Source organism: Schistocerca nitens, chromosome 9 (genome assembly GCF_023898315.1).
Source record: "Schistocerca nitens isolate TAMUIC-IGC-003100 chromosome 9, iqSchNite1.1, whole genome shotgun sequence".
Taxonomy (NCBI): domain Eukaryota; kingdom Metazoa; phylum Arthropoda; class Insecta; order Orthoptera; family Acrididae; genus Schistocerca; species Schistocerca nitens.
The window spans coordinates 215,322,798-215,339,464 of record NC_064622.1 but is presented as its reverse complement, the minus strand read 5'-3'; the positions used below and the strand labels follow the sequence as shown (position 1 = coordinate 215,339,464).

Here is a 16,667-nt window from a genome sequence, read left to right as displayed (position 1 = left end):
TAAGTACAAAAAGAATATATTAAGCAAACGAACAAGGCTCTATATACAGAACATTAGTAAACACGTGTTTTCCTAAACCCAAATAAACAATTGTCCAGCAGCTAAAGAAATATGGACTAAGATAAAAAGAAGAAGAAAAAGAATGGGACGGAAATCGGTAAATGTGATGTACAAACAAATGCTCACATTGTCAGAAAAGTTGGACGAGTTATTCAAGGCGAAGACCTTCACAGACTGAGAAAGTCAATAACGCGTTGGTCCACCTCTGACCCTTACGCAAGCAGTTATTCGGCTCGGCACTGATTAATAGAGTTGTTGTGCCGGGTGATCAAAAAGTCAGTATAAATTTGAAAACTGAATAAATCACGGAATAATGTAGATAGAGAGGTACAAATTGACACACATGCTTGGAATGACATGGGGTTTTATTAGAACCAAAAAAATACAAAAGTTCAAAAAATGTCCGACAGATGGCGCTTCATCTGATCAGACTAGCAATAATTAGCATAACAAAGTAAGACAAAGCAAAGATGATGTTCTTTACAGGAAATGCTCAATATGTCCACCATCATTCCTCAACAATAGCTGTAGTCGAGGAATAACGTTGTGAACAGCAATGTAAAGCATGTTCGGAGTTATGGCGAGGCATTGGCGTCGGATGTTGTCTTGCAGCATCCCTAGAGATGTCGGTCTATCACGATACAATTGCGACTTCAGGTAACCCCAAAGCCAATAATCGCACCGACTGAGGTTTGGGGACCTGGGAGGCCAAGCATGACAAAAGTGGCGGCTGAGCACACGATCATCACCAAACGACTCGCGCAAGAGCTCTTTCACGCGTGTAGCAATATGGGATGGAGCGCCATCCTGCATAAACATCGTACGTTCCAGCAGGTGTTTATCAGCCAGGCTGGGGATGATGCGATTCTGTAACGTATCGTCGTACCTCTCATCTGTCACGGTAGCAGTTACAAAACCAGAATCACGCATTTCCTCGAAGAAAAAAGGCCCGATAACGGTAGATGTGGTAAATCCAACCCATACCGTGACTTTCTCGTCGTGCAATGGTGGTTCCACGACAGTTCTAGGATTTCCGGTAGCCCAAATTTTGCAGTTGTGAGCGTTGATAGACCCTCGGAGCTTGAAATAAGCTTCGTCGGTCCACAACACGTCACTCAACCAATCGCCATCTTCCGCCATCTTTTGAAACGCCCACCCGGAGGGTACGCCTCAGTGCCAACCAAACAGTAGTGCATGGAACGCCCGTGCGACGTGCGACTGCACGAGCGCTGACTTCCTCGTGCATAGAAGAACCCGCTACAGTCTCCATTTCTTTCTGCACTGTCTCAGCAGCTTTACGCCTTGCACTCGGTCGGCCACTACGGGGTCTATCGTCTAAACAACCCGTGGCTTCGAACTTCGAAATCATTCTCGCCACAGCTGCATTTGTCAACGGACCTTTACCCGTTCGAGTCGCCTTCCTATGGCGATAGGATCGTAACGCTGAACTAGCACATTCCCCATTCTGATAATACAGCTTCACTAAAAGTGCCTTTTCAGGTAACGTCAACATGCTGCGACTGCAAGCGCATATGATTCTCTCTTTCATTACAGCTCCTTTTATATACGATTGTCATGCGCAGTTTTGCTGTCCAGCGCCATCTGTCGGACATTTTGTGAACTTTGTTTTTCTTTTTTTTTTTGTTCTAATAAAACCCCATGTCATTCCAAGCGTGTGTGTCAATTTTTACCTCTCTATCTACATTATTCCGTTGTTTATTAAGTTTTCAAATTTATACTGACTTTTTGATCACCCGGTATATCCTCCCAAGGGAAATCTTGCTAAATTATGCCCAGTTGGTGCGTTAGATTGTCAAAACCCCGATATGGTTGGAGAGCCCTGCCCATAATGCTCCAGATGTTCTCATCTGGGGAGAAATCCGGTGACCTTTCTGGCCAGGGTACTGTTTGATGAGCACAAAGACAAGCAGTAGAAACTCTCTCCGTGTGGGGGTGGGCATTATCTTGCTGAAATGTAGGCCCAGGATAGCTTCCCATGAAGGCCTACAAGTAGCTACGAAAAGGAGAGTACCCAGGCTACCGCTCCTGGTTGTCGAGCCGTACGGCGGGAGACAGGTTGGTATCCTACAACTGTCCGGAGCATCTCCGGACACGTCTTAGGTCTGGAATCACATTGACTGAAGTAGAATTGTCTTCAGTGACTACTGACGCTTCGAAGTGAGCTGCTATCACCAGCGAAGACATCTGGAGACGCCACAGACAGTAATGGCATACCAGCGCTGTTGTCGCTCACCATGTAGCCTGACGACTATTAGTGATGGTTTGCGGTGTCATTTCATTTCACAACAGGACTCCTTTGGTTGTCATACGTGGAACCCTTACAGCACAGCAGTTCCTCGACGACATTCTATAACCTGTCTTGTTGCCCTTCATGACAAGCCAATTGGGCTACGTTTCAGCAACATTATACCCGCCCGCACACAGCGAGAGTGTCTACTGCTTGTCTTCGTGCTTGACAAACCTTATCTTGGCCAGCAAGGTCGCCGAATCTCTCGCAGTTGAGAACGTTTGGAGCACTACGAACAGGGGTTTCCAACCGTGCCGGGATTTTATCGATCTAGCAGTCCAATTGGAGAGAATCTGCCACATTGTTCCTCAGGAAGACGTCCAGCGACTCTGTCAATCAATATCAAGTCGAATAACTGCTTGCGTAAGAGCCAGAGGTGGATCAACGCGTTATCGACTACCTCAGTTTGTGAAGCTCTTTCTGTTGAACAAAGAATCCAATTTTTCTGAAATTGTAATCATTTGCTTCTCGGTACACGTACATCACATCTACATATTCCCCCCCCCCCCCCCCAATTCTGATAATTTGTTCGTGGTGCTCAGTTTTTTGTCTTAGGGTGTTAATTATTCAAATGAAAATAATTCTTTAATCAGACTGTAAACTATAACATTTTTCTTAGTCCCATACAGATTCTTCTGAAAATCGTGACTTGAATTTTTAATTACTATGAAAATACTCCTCCCCCCCATGAACCATGGACCTTGCCGCTGGTGGGGAGGCTTGCGTGACTCAACGATACAGATAGCTGTACCGTAGGTGCAACCACAACGGAGGGGTATCTGTTGAGAGGCCAGACAAACGTGTGGTTCCTGAAGAGAGGCAGCAACCTTTTTAGTAGTTGCAGGGGCAACGGTCTGGATGATTGACTGATCTGGCATTGTAACACTAACCAAAATAGCCTTGCTGTTCTGGTACTGCGAACGGCTGAAAGCAAGGGGAAACTACAGCCGTAATTTTTCCCGAGGGCATGCAGCTTTACTGTATGGTTAATGATGATGGCGTCCTCTTGGATAAAATATTCCAGAGATAAAATAGTCCCCCATTCGGATCTCCGGGAGGGGACTACTCAAGAGGACGTTGTTATCTGGAGAAAGAAAACTGGCGTTCTACGGATCGGAGCGTGGAATGTCAGATCCCTTAATCGGGCAGGTAGGTTAGAAAATTTAAAAAGGGAAATAGATAGGTTAAAGTTAGATATAGTGGGAATTAGTGAAGTTTGGTGGCAGGAGGAACAAGACTTCTGGTCAGGTGAATACAGGGTTATAAATAAAAAATCAAATAGGGGTAATGCAGGAGTAGGTTTAATAATGAATAAAAAAAAATAGGTGTACGGGTAAGCTACTACAAACAGCATAGTGAACGCATTATTGTGGCCAAGATAGACACGAAGCCCACGCCTACTACAGTAGTACAAGTTTATATGCCAACTAGCTCTGCAGATGACGAAGAAATTGATGAAATGTATGATGAGATAAAAGAAATTATTCAGATAGTGAAGGGAGACGAAAATTTAATAGTCATGGGTGACTGGAATTCGTCAGTAGGAAAAGGGAGAGAAGGAAACATAGTAGGTGAATATGGATTGGGGCTAAGAAATGAAAGAGGAAGTCGCCTGGTAGAATTTTGCGCAGAGCATAACTTAATCATAGCTAATACTTGGTTTAAGAATCATGAAAGTAGGTTGTATACATGGAAGAACCCTGGAGATACTAAAAGGTATCAGATAGATTATACAGGGTGTCCCAGCTATCTTGTCCACCCAAAATATCTCTGGAACAATAACAGCTATTGGAAAACGACTTTCACCGGTATCTATGTAGGGATGGGGCCATGAATGTACATATTTGGAAACATTCTAAAACGAAAGCATATGTGTTTTTTAACACTAACTTATGTTTTTTTAAATGGACCTCCTATATTTTTTCTTCAGCAATCCATAGCATGACAAAGCACATACGCAATGCTGTTGATTGCATCGCAATATTCCCATTACATCCCGAGATATTGTGACGCGAAGTTGACGCTTGAAACACCCGACAAGCGCTGCTAGCGCACGTCCTGAGGCTCACGCGTGAACCCCATGCTGCCCGTAATCGCGATGTGATTGACATGTGTAATCACACCTCCATACTTATCAAGAGGTCTGAAACGAATAATATGGTCTGCTGCCATCAACTCTCATAAGGACATAATGGTTTCCCTCTTGCATGTTTTACGCATCTACGTACACAATATGAACCAGTACCGATCGGTGTACACCCGTCAGTTTGTCTTATTTATCCTGCACACCCAAAATAAGGTTTATCTGATGCGTTATATGACCCATTGTGCCTGTCGCGCAGGGCCTGGCTCTAGCTAGTCAAGTGTCCAACGTAGTTCCCACTACTGCCACAGTTACCACTTCGCCTTGTTTATGATTTGCGACCCATGCAAACTCCTGTACTCCACCACCCTCCGAGCATCCCATTTGTTGTTGCTTTGGCGTGCAGTACACCGCTTGCCAGTGTAATCGTGTATCAGAGTAATCTAGTGACGGCACGGAGGTAGTACACATTGTGAATAAACGTTGTGTTGTGGAACTTATACTGTACAGTATAATGTACACACGTGAAGATATGGTAGAAATTCTGCTGATCTATGGAGAACGTACGTTGACGGGAAATACGTTATGAGATTGCTTGTTTGTTGATAGTACTGTTAGCGAACATTTTGATTATTAAGTTAATATGTCTGTTTTCTACCCTACTCTACATACCTGTACTGTACCCTGTTGTAGGTGGACGAAATGCTGTTCAGGCAGAACGACTGTACAGAAGACGATTCCCTGACAAGCCATCGCCTTCGTGCCGGATGTTTGGTCGTCTTACGTACATCTCGTCTACGTGAAACAGGAAGCTTAAATCCATGACTTCGACATCGTCCTAGAACACGCAAAGATGAACGTGCTGAAGTTGCTGTGCTCGCTACCATAGCTGTGAATCCTCAAATCAGCACACGTCAAATTGAACGTGAAGTTGGTGTGTCGAAATCAAGTGCACAGCGTATTCTTAAACGTCATAAATGTCATTCTTACCATGTTCATTTACACCAGGAAATGACTTCCGCAATAGGGTAACATTTTGTCGGTGGGTTCAGCAAAAACTTCTGACTAATCCAAATTTTTTTGCAGATGTTCTCTTTACCGACGAGGCATCATTCTCCAACAAAGGAATTGTCAATATGAGGAATATGCATTATTGGTCCGCAGACAATCCAAAATGGCTCCGTCAGGTAGAGCATCAACGTCCGTGGAAAGTTAATGTTTGGTGTGGGATTATTGGAGATACCATTATCGGACCTTTCTTTATAAATGGCATCCAGAATGGCAGACAATACTCCAGATTTATATGACACAATCTTCCTGTTCTCTTGGACACCGTACCTCTGAACCGGAGAATGGTCATGTGGTATCAGCATAACGCCTTACGAGCACGACGACTTCGGAACCGTAAGTTCCCTGGTAGGTGGATTAGACGAGGTGGCCCAGTTAGGTGGCCTGCCCGATCTCCGGACCTTACACCGCTGGATTATTTTCTTTGGGGAGCAGTGAAGGATGCTGTTTACAAATATGAACCAACTACACCAGAGGACATGAAGCAACGCATTATTGATGCTTGTACAGCCATCAAAGAGGAAACAGTAGCACGAAGTAGGGCATCCTTCATCCGCAGAGTGACTCTATGTATGCAAGCCAATGGGCATCACTTTGAGCATGAGATGTGAACGCTATGTTTAGTATGTAGTGTTGGTATCACAGTAGAAGTTTCTACAAAGGGCCATTTTACCCAGTGATGTTAAGAAACATTCGTGTGCAACAATTTGTCATTTAACGCATTAGATAAACATAACATTGATAATTATGTGATAATAAAACTAATTGGTTAAACATGTTTACATTCATCTTCTATGTCCTACCTGAACTTCCCAAATCAAAACATTTTTACCTAAACAACGGTAAAACTTTTAGTCCACTTGCTCGTTTCACTAAAACCATCAACATGAATTTTACTATTACGAGTGAATGATTGACTGTCACTTGCGCTAGATCTACAGTAAAGTAAAGTTTTAACGTTGAACGGCATTACCTTTTTAGTAACGGATTAACGATAAGCGAAGTTAACTTTGTGACTAATGTTGCGGTACACAGATACACTCCTGGAAATGGAAAAAAGAACACATTGACACCGGTATGTCAGACCCACCATACTTGCTCCGGACACTGCGAGAGGGCTGTACAAGCAATGATCACACGCACGGCACAGCGGACACACCAGGAACCGCGGTGTTGGCCGTCGAATGGCGCTAGCTGCGCAGCATTTGTGCACCGCCGCCGTCAGTGTCAGCCAGTTTGCCGTGGCATACGGAGCTCCATCGCAGTCTTTAACACTGGTAGCATGCCGCGACAGCGTGGACGTGAACCGTATGTGCAGTTGATGGACTTTGAGCGAGGGCGTATAGTGGGCATGCGGGAGGCCGGGTGGACGTACTGCCGAATTGCTCAACACGTGGGGCGTGAGGTCTCCACAGTACATCGATGTTGTCGCCAGTGGTCGGCGGAAGGTGCACGTGCCCGTCGACCTGGGACCGGACCGCAGCAACGCACAGATGCACGCCAAGACCGTAGGATCCTACGCAGTGCCGTAGGGGACCGCACCGCCACTTCCCAGCAAATTAGGGACACTATTGCTCCTGGGGTATCGGCGAGGACCATTCGCAACCGTCTCCATGAAGCTGGGCTACGGTCCCGCACACCGTTAGGCCGTCTTCCGCTCACGCCCCAACATCGTGCAGCCCGCCTCCAGTGGTGTCGCGACAGGCGTGAATGGAGGGACGAATGGAGACGTGTCGTCTTCAGCGATGAGAGTCGCTTCTGCCTTGGTGCCAATGATGGTCGTATGCGTGTTTGGCGCCGTGCAGGTGAGCGCCACAATCAGGACTGCATACGACCGAGGCACACAGGGCCAACACCCGGCATCATGGTGTGGGGAGCGATCTCCTACACTGGCCGTACACCACTGGTGATCGTCGAGGGGACACTGAATAGTGCACAGTACATCCAAACCGTCATCGAACCCATCGTTCTACCATTCCTAGACCGGCAAGGGAACTTGCTGTTCCAACAGGACAATGCACGTCCGCATGTATCCCGTGCCACCCAACGTGCTCTAGAAGGTGTAAGTCAACTACCCTGGCCAGCAAGATCTCCGGATCTGTCCCCCATTGAGCATGTTTGGGACTGGATGAAGCGTCGTCTCACGCGGTCTGCACGTCCAGCACGAACGCTGGTCCAACTGAGGCGCCAGGTGGAAATGGCATGGCAAGCCGTTCCACAGGACTACATCCAGCATCTCTACGATCGTCTCCATGGGAGAATAGCAGCCTGCATTGCTGCGAAAGGTGGATATACACTGTACTAGTGCCGACATTGTGCATGCTCTGTTGCCTGTGTCTATGTGCCTGTGGTTCTGTCAGTGTGATCATGTGATGTATCTGACCCCAGGAATGTGTCAATAAAGTTTCCCCTTCCTGGGACAATGAATTCACGGTGTTCTTATTTCAATTTCCAGGAGTGTATGTTACAGAACCGCATCACCCCTAGCCTATGGGATAAATACCTGCTGGAATGTACGACGTTAATTCAGGATGGCAGCAGACCGTATTATTCGTTTCGGACCTCTTGATAAGTATGGAAGTGTGATTACGCATGTCAATCACATCGCGATTACGGGCAGCATGGGGTTCACGCCTGAGCCTCAGGACGTGCGCTAGCAGCGCTTGTTGGGTGTTTCAAGCGTCAAATTCGCGTCTTAATATCTCGGGATGTAATGGGAATATTGCGATGCAATTAACGCCATGGTGTATGTGCTTTGTAATGCTGTGGATTGCTGAAAAAAATATAGGAGGTCCATTTAAAAAAACATAAGTTAGTGTTAAAAAACACATATGCTTTCGTTTTAGAATGTTTCCAAATATGTACATTCATGGGCCCCAGCATTAAACTGATACCGGTGAAAGTCGTTTTCCAATAGCTATTATTGTTCCAGAGATATTTTGGGTGGACAAGATAGCTGGGACACCCTGTATAATGGTAAGACAGAGATTTAGGAACCAGGTTTTAAACTGTAAGACATTTCCAGGGGCAGATGTGGACTCTGACCACAATCTATTGGTTATGAACTGTAGATTAAAACTGAAGAAACTGCAAAAAGGTGGGAATTTAAGGAGATGGGACCTGGATAAACAGAAAGAACCAGAGATTGTACAGAGTTTCAGGGAGAGCATAAGGGAACAATTGACAGGAATGGGGGAAAGAAATACAGTAGAAGAATGGGTATCTTTGAGGGATGAAATAGTGAAGGCAGCAGAGGATCAATTAGGTAAAAAGACGAGGGCTAGTAGAAACCCTTGGGTAACAGAAGAAATATTGAATTTAATTGATGAAAGGAGAAAATATAAAAATGCAGTAAATGAAGCAGGCAAAAAGGAATACAAACGTCTCAAAAATGATATCGACATGAAGTGCAAAATGGCTAAGCAGGGTTGGCTAGAGGACAAATGTAAGGATGTAGAGTTTTATCTCACTAGGGGTAAGATAGATACTGCCTACAGGAAAATTAAAGAGACCTTTGGAGAAAGGAGAACCACTTGCATGAATATCAAGAGCTTTGATGGAAACCCAGTTCTAAGCAAAGAAGGGAAAGCAGAAAGGTGGAAGGAGTATATAGAGGGCCTTTACAAGGGCGATGTACTTGAGGACAATATTATGGAAATGGAAGAGGATGTAGATGAAGATGAAATGGGAGATATGATATTGCGGGAGACCTCAGTCGAAACAAGGCCCCCGGAGTAGACAACATTCCATTAGAACTACTGGTGAGCAAGATGTATGAGACAGGCGAAATACCCTCAGACTTCAAGAAGAATATAATAATTCCAATCCCAAAGAAAGCAGGTGTTGACAGATGTGAAAATTACCGAACTATCAGTTTAATAAGTCACAGCTGCAAAATACTAACGCGAATTCTTTACAGACGAATGGAAAAACTGATAGAAGCCGACCTCGGGGAAGATCAGTTTGGATTCCGTTGAAATGTTGGAACACGTGAGGTAATACTTACCCTACGACTTATCTTAGAAAATAGATTAAGGAAAGGCAAACCTACATTTCTAGCATTTGTAGACTTAGAGAAAGCTTTTGACAATGCTGACTGGAATACTCTCTTTCAAATTCTAAAGGTGGCAGGGGTAAAATACAGGGAGCGAAAAGCTATTTACAATTTGTACAGAAACCAGACGGCAGTTATAAGAGTCGAGGGGCATGAAAGGGAAGCAAGCAGTAAAGGAAACAAAAGAAAAATTCGGAGTGGGTATTAAAGTCCATGGAGAAGAAATAAAAACGATGAGGTTCGCCGATGACATTGTAATTCTGTCAGAGACAGCAAAGGACTTGGAAGAGCAGTTGAACGGAATGGACAGTGACTTGAAAGGAGGATATAAGATGAACATCAACAAAAGCAAAACGAGGATAATGGAATGTAGTCGAATTAAGTCGGGTGATGCTGAGGGAGTAAGATTAGGAAATGAGACACTTAAAGTAGTAAAGGAGTTTTGCTATTTGGGGAGCAAAATAACTGATGATGGTCGAATTAGAGAGGATATAAAATGTAGACTGGCAATGGCAAGGAAAGCGTTTCTTAAGGAGAGAAATTTGTTAACATCGAGTATTGATTTAAGTGTCAGGAAGTCGTTTCTCGAAGTATTTGTATGGAGTGTAGCCATGTATGGAAGTGAAACGTGGACGATAATAGCTTAGACAAGAAGAGAATAAAAGCTTTCGAAATGTGATGCTACAGAAGAATGCTGAAGATTAGATGGGTTGATCACATAACTAATGAGGAGGTATTGAATGGAACTGGGGAGAAGAGGAGTTTGTGGCACAACTTGACTAGAAGAAGGGACCGGTTGGTAGGACATGTTCTGAGACATCGAGGGATCACCAATTTAGTACTGGAGGGCAGCGTGGAAGGTAAAAATCGTAGATGGAGACCAAGAGATGAATACACTAAGCAGATTCAAAAGGATGTAGGCTGCAGTAGGTACTGGGAGATGAAGAAGCTTGCACAGGTTAGAGTAGCATGGAGAGCTGCATCAAACCAGTCTCAGGACTGAAGACCACAACAACAGCAACAACATGAAAATACTTGTAAGATTTGTAGCGAAAAACGTAAGATGCATCCGGTACACACTTGATGCCTGAATAGTTCATCTTTTATTTATTATCTATTGTATGCACCCCATGTTTTTCTTTATAAATTTTATAATTATTTTCATAGCCATTAAAAATTCACAATCACAAATTACTAGAACTATCTGTATGGTGTTTGGGATCAGTGTGGGTCTAGGAGACATTTTTTGTACTTTTCATACAATTTAAAAATGTGTTAGAGTAAACATTTATTTTTATTTAAATAATGATTTTCTGATTTTCACTTTTTTATTGTTGTATGGTATTGTGATCTAACAAGTATCAGGAACAACTCGAAGAACGAGCAATAACTGGCCCGACCGGCTAGTGATCATGACAGCAGTTAGCCAAATGTGAACAGGAGGGCAACAACAGGTAGAAAAAGGATAACGAACACAGCGCGTCAGAATAACAAAATTCAGATGAGTAAAAACGGTTCAAATGGCTCTGAGCACTATGGGACTTAACATCTGAGGTCATCTGTCCCCTAGAACTTGGAACTACTTAAACCTAACTAACCTAAGGACATCACACGCATCCATGCCGAGGCAGGATTCGAACCTGCAACCGTATCAATCGCGCAGCTATTGGCCATCATTGAGTTCTACGCAAACCGTTTGGAATGCATTCCGATACTACCCACACAACATGCCACTCCTGCAGAGTAGCCAATTTGTCAGGCGTTAACAAAAAATGGTTCAAATGGCTCTGAGCACTATGGGACTTAACTTCTGACGTCATCAGTCCCCTAGAACTTAGAACTACTTAAACCTAACTAACCCAAGGACATCACAAACATCCATGCCCGTGGCAGGTTCGAACCTGCGACCGTAGCGGTCGCGCGCTTCCAGACTGTAGCGCCTAGAACCGCTCGGCCACCCCGGCCGGCTCAGGCGTTAACAATCTCTTCACACTCATACCCTCTGCTTTGGGAGCTAGGGGGATCAGACAGACAAAAGAACAAACTAATATTGCAGTGTTATCCAGTTCTGAGGTATGTTTAAAATTTCAAAGCTCTAGCTCTACCTATTTTAAAACTAACTGAAAAATTTGTACTGAACAGACAGTCAGGAGAGCCTTCTGATATAACAATGTTACAAATGTATCAAGCAAATGTTGTTTGAGTAACATTGCGATATTAACCAGCATGATTGCCTTTCTTATATCTTTGTTCATTGCAAAGATGTGGACTGCAGTATATCTTTTTTTATTTGGTAATATTCATCCTCTCTTCAAGACCTATTCAAAAGTGCATCACACTCATGTAAACACAAGATTCGACTTAATAGTGAACAGAAACAGGGATGATTGATACCATTTTGATGCACTGTAATCAACTGTGGACACAAAAGTCGTAGTATTCAAAAGTGCTTCACATGGCAAAAGAGTTCAGCACATTTTTCACTGTTGAATGCTGAGATGAATTACAAGCAAGCATGATAAATTTCCGCATGTACTCTAGAATTATTGGAATATTGTGACATACGACGTCTTTTATGATTCCCCAAAGAAAAAACAACCAGAGGATGTAAGTGAGGAGACAAAACAAGCGAATCCACTTTTGCTCCACGATGAATCCATGTGTCAGAATACCTTCGTTTCAGAACATGATGAGCATACAAGGCATTATGTGCGGGCCATCCATTATGTTAGCACCACAGAAATATTCTGACTCTTAGCGGCACTTCCTTTGGCAGGCGAGAAAGTGTGATAAAGTTGTCATATGACCTTTAAAGATACTCTTATTTTATTACAAATGAACAGTTCAGTCACGTTAGCAATCATTTTTGCTATCTTATGGATTCTTACATGAATCCTTATAAATTTTCATCTGTTGGTTCTACTTAATGATTGAGAGACATTAACACTATGGGAGTTAGCAAATGGAAGAAAGACTGCCAGGAGAGTGAAGCAACAGTATACCTTATCTGTGCGGCTCACAGATATGAGATTATCGAAACAAAGTACAAATTCGAATTAAATCAGCGACACACGTTGCGTACGAGTTACATAAGAGGAGTGAGCTGCTCAGATCACAGATTAAACTACAGCAGATAGCGAAGACATAAATCTCAAGATCACGAAAGTGTGCCAAGTTGCCTCAATTGGTTATCAGCTCCCATCTTTTCTAACGGTCGTCCCCGAATCTACATCTGCATACATACTCCGCAAGTTACCGTACGGTACGTGGAGAAAGGAACCCTGCAAAACTACTAGTCGATTCCTTTCCGTTCCGCTCACAGATAAAGCGAGGAAGAAATGACTATGGGTCTGTCTCCGTATGAGCGCTAATATTTCTTATCTTCGCGGTCCTTACGCGAAATGTATGTTCGAGCAGTAGGATCGTTCTGCAGTCAACTTCAAATGCTGGTTCTCTAAATTTTCTCAATAGTGTTCCTCGAAAAGAATGTTGTCTTCCATCCGGGGATTCCCATTTAAGTTCCCGTAGCATCTCTCTAACACTTGAGTGTTGCTAGAACGTACTGGTAACAAATCTAGCAGTCCCCCTTTGGATTGCTTCTGTGTCTGATTTAATCCGAATTGGTGCGGATGCCAAACACCAGCGTTCCATATGCGGTCTCCTTTGCTGATAAACCACCCTTTTTTAAACTTTTTACAATAATCTTAAGTCGACCATTCGCCTTTCCTACCACAATCCTCACATGCTCGTTCCGTTTCATATCACTTTGTAACATGACTCCAAGATATATAAACGACGTGACAGTGTCAACCAGGACACTAATACTGGTGTATTACCAACATTACGGGTTTGGTTTTCCAGCACACGCACAATAACTTACATTTTTCTACGTTTAGAACCAGCAGCCATTCATCATACCAGCTAGAAATTTTGTCTACGTCATCTTGTATCCTCCTACAGCCTGTTATATTCGACACCTTCCCGTACATCACAGCATCATCAGCAAACAATGACAGATTGCTGCGCACTCTGTTGGCCAGATGGTTTTATGTATATGGAAAAGCGAAAAAAGTGGTCCAACTAAAACATTCATATTTCTTTACGTACTACAAGAATATGTAATAAAAATGAGGGTTCCTATTTTTAAAAAAAACGCAGCTGATATCCGTTTGACCTATGGCAGCGCCATCTAGCGGGCCAACCATAGCGCCATCTGGTTTGCCCCTTCAAGCTAGACGAGTTTCGTTCTTTGTAGTTTTTTTGTTTGATGCTTATTTCGTGAGATATTTGGCCCGTTCACTACCAATGGACCATCCTATATACCGGCGTCACCTGCCTTTTCTTCCAGTCTCCTGGAACTTTGCGCTGGTCGAGAGATTTGCTATAAATGCAAGCTATGTATGGGGCCACTGCCGTAAAATATTCTTTGTAAAAACGAATTGGGATTCCATCCAGACCAGGCGAGTTTTATCTGCATGCCAGGGATCTTATTACTATTACGTCCATAGGGGGGCTCTGTGCGTTGGTCAAACAAAGACTTCTGGGCCGTTCATCCCCAAAAGCCCGAAAATTCCTTCCTCCTGTCCAGGTCCCAACCTTGCATAAATCCATCGTCGAGGGGACGACTCCAAGCTGTGGTTATTGTGCTGGACGAGAAATGTAACAAAATTTACGAAAAATTGGCGATTGACAGCAAACTTTCCATTTTCAGCGTACTAGATCCACCATGAGGTGGGCAGTGGACAGAAGCAATGTTACTTTGATTGATGGGACCGTACACGCCATCCACTCGCCCATAGCACTGCGCAGATAAACAAAATTTTTTGGGTGAAATGGAACCAATGTTCCCCGCTAGCCATGTGGCACCACGGTGTCCGGGCCTTTGAAGTTAGCAAAAATGTTGTGCTTGAATTATCTCCAGGACGAGACAAGGCAGGCGCTGAACGGCAGCATAGTGGGCATAGCCTGGCTTCCGCGGAAGTTGCTCAACATCCCGGGGGGGGGGGGGGGGGGGGGCATGCTTGACCTCACGAGATCCACAGAGTGCCTTCTGTCGATGAAGGAGACCCGAGACCATACCGGAAACGCGGAGCCCACCTGCACCGCTAGTAGGGTGCGCAGCTTCTTCACTGAGAACACATTTCCAGTTCCCACAAACGTACGGCAAAATTATAGCCGAGAAATGAATTAGTTTCTCATAGCGATATGCGACAGTAATGTCAAACAGTGATTACTGCCATACATTTGTTATTTAAATTTGGAAAGTTCCCTAGGTTAAGATTGTTTACATTGCGCGAATAGTACCGATTTTTTTTTTTGTATTTTCAGCTAGTACAACTGCACAGTAAGTAGTAAGATTGTGCGGCCCATACCACGAAGAAGTATGTGAGCCAACACTATTAAGATTCGAACCTTAGTCCATTCCGCCATAACAGATTGCTGATTCCTCTAGGCAGCAGTTTCTAATAGCAGAAGTAAATAGGTACAAAAACAGCAAGACAGCGTATAGATAGACATATGAGGTAAAGAACTATTGGTCGTGTGATTTAACTTGTGATTGAATGTCGCAACTTACTCTCACACTATTATGTCCACTTGTAAATGATATAAGAAGGCAGGTATTAAACATATGCTATTACTTTTGTAACAGTTTCGCGAGACAGTCTGTTTACAAAGCATTTGTTTTATACTTCCTTCTTCTTATATGATTTCTAAGTGGACATAATAGTGTGACCAGCACACTTCAAAGGATCGAATTTGTAGACTGACTTCGTAGTTTTAATGTATCAATGAATAGCCGCTCCAGTGGCCATTATCTTCTTCATACCATCACCAGCTTCGGCTTTATTATTTAACCCATTTTCTGGTGATCTGTATCTGACATGTAAATGCGTGACATAATGCGTATGTACGCACTTCATATAACAGGACGCAAAACACTTCGTTTGCACGTCTACTGCCTAATTCACACTGTGCTGCAAAGTCAAATGATTAGGGAAGCAAAAGTCGGGTATATTCAAAACTGATATACCCAACGATATCACAGTAAAAATGGGCGTGTCATGATTATTAGTACTGTAGGTTTTGATACACCAAAAGTATTGGCATCCTATAGTTTTGAAAAGGAGTTGTATTTGAATATATTTGAAATGTTAAGTTGCTTGCTTCACTAATGAAAATCTTAAAGGTAGTTTTTAGGCTCAATAAAATTCTGTAATACTTTCTGAGGACGGTTTGCCCAGGTCTAGCGTAACGTGACGTCCTTTAGCGAGAGTGGGCAAAAGTTAGGACGCAGGGAAATGTAGAGGACACTGGCGTGTCTTGGACGTAAGGTGCACTGCTTGTGACAACATGTTCACTAACATCTGCATGCAGGTACAAAACTGGGGAGTACTTCTAAAGGAAGTTGTCAATAACAGGGCGGAATATATGCAAGAAACTGATGTTTCTCATTGTGCACCGCTCGTTGACGTCTTTGCCCTGGGTTGTTCAGGTGGGTACAAATTTACGTTTCTTCAAATGTGTCCATAAAGAATCCGGTTTCTTTGTATGAAGAATTAGGAGGTAGTATTCCATACTGTGCACTATGTGGCTATCTTTTACACGGTCCAGTCACATTAATGTGACAACCGCCTATGTCCGAGGTCAACGTGCAGTAACCGCTAATAGACGGGAAGTGGCAGCACTATAGTTTTAGCAATGTAGGATATATGATGCTTGTCGGGGGGTCGCGGACAAAATCACAGTCTTTATAATGCGGAAACGGAGAGATTTATCTGACTTCCAAAAGGCCATGATCATTGACTTTCGGACCAAGGGTTGAAGCATTCCGTAACGGCTAAGTTTGTAAACAGTTAACGTGCCACCATGGTTGAAATATATCGTGCACGGCAAAATGACGCTATCCGGCATCGAGGCAACTGTGATGCACCTTTGGCGACGGATGTCAGGGATGATCGATGGCTGCGATGTTTGAACGGGTGGAAGTGCAACTGTTGTACGACTGACCACCCAGATGAACCAAGGGGCTACCAACAGCGTCTCCTCAACGTCTGTCCAGCGACTGTTGTTGTATATGGGCCTTCGCTGCAGGC

General features: G+C 43.8%; 1 protein-coding gene across 1 annotated transcript in view; it reads right to left on the bottom strand.

Moving 5' to 3' along the window:
- LOC126204133 (RIMS-binding protein 2-like) overlaps positions 1-16,667 on the bottom strand; it is a 1,140,279-nt gene that overhangs the window by 919,746 nt on the left and 203,866 nt on the right. The window lies entirely within an intron of this gene.